The sequence below is a fragment of the Anneissia japonica genome, unplaced genomic scaffold, assembly GCF_011630105.1.
Source record: "Anneissia japonica isolate Jap-2015-1 unplaced genomic scaffold, ASM1163010v1 scaffold287986_len575832_cov185, whole genome shotgun sequence".
NCBI classification, from domain to species: Eukaryota; Metazoa; Echinodermata; class Crinoidea; order Comatulida; family Comatulidae; genus Anneissia; species Anneissia japonica.
Genome location: NW_022692348.1, coordinates 67,775 through 71,052, shown reverse-complemented (window position 1 = coordinate 71,052; position 3,278 = coordinate 67,775). Strand labels below are relative to the sequence as shown.

Genomic DNA, 3,278 nt, shown 5'->3' with positions numbered 1-3,278 from the left:
TACATATACATATATATGTAATATGGTAGGGGACTATTTGAAAATATTTTGCTTTTGCATTTAAGCTGTGAATAATTACTTCCATTACGTAAACTTCTACCATGAGATCGTTGTCGGGTTGGAGGAATCAGATCAGCAGAATGGTTAGTATGTGAGCAAATTTGAGGCAGTGGGCTGCTCTCCTCTCAAAGAGGGTATCCAGATTACAAAGAGCCCTAGCATGTTCATAGGTCTGGTAGTTTCTTCCCAAAATTATACGGAAAGCACGCTTCTGAGTACCCTCAAGTTTAGCATGGTTAGGAGAGCAAATGGGACAACTTTTCATATGCCTCGAAAAGGTATACCTTTCTCGGCTTGTTACGCGACTCTTTATGCATTTACCTCACTGAAACACTCAAATGCATGCTTTACTTTTACAATAATCAATCAAAGGTTCATATACATTATTTATACGTAAACGCCCACTCAAGAGCCTCATTTGGAATAAACGCCTCCCTCGAAAAAACGCCCCGAGGCGTTTATTTTTTTTCTTCGAATAAACGCACTCCCTCAAAATAGTATCGGTAATATTTAGCAATTAAGAAACTTAGTCTTAATATATAAAGGTCCACTGATTAATCTCAGATAAGTATAATGAATACTCCAAGTTTTGAAATGCACGCCATCGTGTTGGGATTCGACATTAATTATGTTATAATCAGGAATATAAAAAATTATCCATATTTACAAGCTGGCTAGTAAATAAGCTTTTGGTTGCTTAACAATGGGCTCAAAGCATCAAAGGAGATTTTTGTTTTTGTTTTTGTAGGTAAGCTTTGATCGTAGAGTAAGAATGCTTTGATCTTTAGTTTAAATCACAACTATGTCACCTGGAGGCAATGTTTTGATTGGTTAGACACTGTTGGTATTTGTTGCATCTTGTAAATATGGATATTTTTTCATTTCTGATGATGACATAATTAATGTCGAAATATTGAATCCCAACACCATGGCGTGCATTGTATTACTTGATATTTTTTTTACATGTATTACTTTCTAGTCTTAATATACACTTCACTAAAATAATTTGCGCGGATCTGGGAATGGACTTAGTTTTTATAATAATAATTCATAAGTAATTAGTAATCTTTAGCAATTCAGAAACTTTTATTATGACTTCACTAAATTCAACTACAGTTGAATTTATTAAAGTGAACCTACTTTTAATAATTAATGATCGGATAATTCATAAATATTAAATTTTAGCAATTCAGAAATATTAACAAAATTATTTAATGGATCTAGTTCAATAATTCATAACTTGTACTACTCTAATATTCTAATTTTCTTGCCTCCTTCGGTGTTTTCGGTTACTCTACCTCTAAACCTCGGAGATTTCAGCAAAACCGGTTTTCCTCGCATAGCCGATGCATGCTCGTGTCGGATTATCTGAGTGTCCTACTCCAGTAACCTGGTTGGGATCAATAAGTCCGTATGAACAAGTAATAATACATTTTGACGGTAATTATGAGTTGTAGTTCCACGCCATACAGCGCTTATTTGAATACGTATCAATTTAACACAAAAATGAATGAATGAATGAATGAATGAATGAACCCCTACATAGAATAAACGCCCCCTCAAAACCTTTTTCAACAATAAACACCTGTGAGTGTTTAATTTTATTAATCATGCACCATGATTACAACAAACGAAAGCCAATCACTGCTGGCTATTCCAGACACATGATCTACCGTAGGAACTACGGTATGTGTATTGTATTGTACGTCATCTCACTACAATTCACATGACAGTAGGCCTGTCATGTCAAATAGCTAGGTAGTGTCGATCTGAACTGAATCACTAACGATTTTTTCCTTTCGTTTTCGTCACAAATGAGCCGTACATTTACAATACTATACAATGTACTGTCATAATAGGTTTAGCCGATGTACAACGGCAAATTTGCATACTTTTATTGATTGCTAAATAAACAAACTCCCCTTAAATATGCACCCAAAACAATATATAACTGCGGAGCTCTTCCTAAAACGCTACAATATAACAAACAAGGAAGTATAACAATCTAGCTAGTAATCCAGTTAGTGTCTAGCAAGAATTTCACATTTGAAAAAAAGGGAAAAAATCAATTGTTACAATTACCATTCAACAAATATTATCGATAATGGAGCTTTGATATTTTCAAGAGTGAGTTGGTTATAGTAGGAGTCTAAAGTAAGTATTAGGCATACCGTATAAATTAAGCGCACCAATTTCTAGTTTTAATGGAGTGTCAGGGGAGGGGTTAATGTGTAGTCAATTGCTCTTTATGCATTTCTGGGATGTTTCGTAAATATCTACTATCCAGGATCCTAGGTACAGTGTTAGATAGGCCTATTTCGTAAATATCTGCTGTACCTGAATAAACTTATTCCATGCTGAAGTGGAATCGTGCCTATTCCTTGCCATCAGTTTACCAGGTAGAAATGCTGGCTATTTGTTATCACAAATTCACAAAACATTGGTGTATTAAAATTGAACGTCTATCAATGTAGGATAAGACCTGTTTTTCTGAGAGTGTCATTTTCCGGCCACATTCTCAAATTGTTAAGGCAGTCCTAAAGACAAAGGTGGGACTGAGGTGGTGTTAAAATTCCTGGTACTCTCCCTCTATTTTGTATCACAATTTCACAAAAACAGATTTGGTCTACTTAAAATTGAACGGTATTAAAATGTCAAAGCCCTTGAGTGCTATTTTCGGCCATTTAACTTTTCCACATCCCCATTTTTTCAGCTCCCTCACTCATCCTCAAACATAATGGCGCTGAGGAAGGTGTACCCTGGGCCTTCCTGTTTTTTTTTAAATTTTCATATTTGATATACATCTTGCTGTCACCCTTTGAAAACCGTTTCTGGAAGTGCCATTTCGGGATTTTTTTTATTTTATTTTCCCCGACCATGGTGGTGTTGACACTCCTTGCACTTAGGCCTCAATATTTTCCCCACATTTCCACAAAACATATTTTATCTACTTGTTGTATAAGACACTTTATAATAAATATATTTGTAACTTTGAAAATCCTATTTCTGCGAAACAGCAATACATTTTACTAAGATCTTTAAGTTTTAATAGTTTTAGAGAATGAAATAAGGGATCAGTACTAGTTCTTAGTGGGACGCCAGAGATTATTCGTAAGATTTTGTTTTGGAGTGTTTGAAGTTTATTTAGATTAGATGGAAATGTGTTACACCATACAATATTGCAGTATGGCAAGTATGGAAGAACAAGGGAACAATAG

The 3,278-nt window shown here is 34.8% G+C and overlaps 1 protein-coding gene across 2 annotated transcripts in view; it reads left to right on the top strand.

Moving 5' to 3' along the window:
- The first annotated feature begins 1,983 nt into the window (after positions 1–1,983).
- LOC117100257 overlaps positions 1,984–3,278 on the top strand; it is a 22,721-nt gene continuing 21,426 nt past the window's right edge. For both annotated transcript variants that reach the window (XM_033239858.1, XM_033239857.1), the window contains exon 1: positions 1,984–2,214. The gene's annotated coding sequence lies outside the window, so the exon portion shown is untranslated. The remainder of the gene's footprint in view (positions 2,215–3,278) is intronic.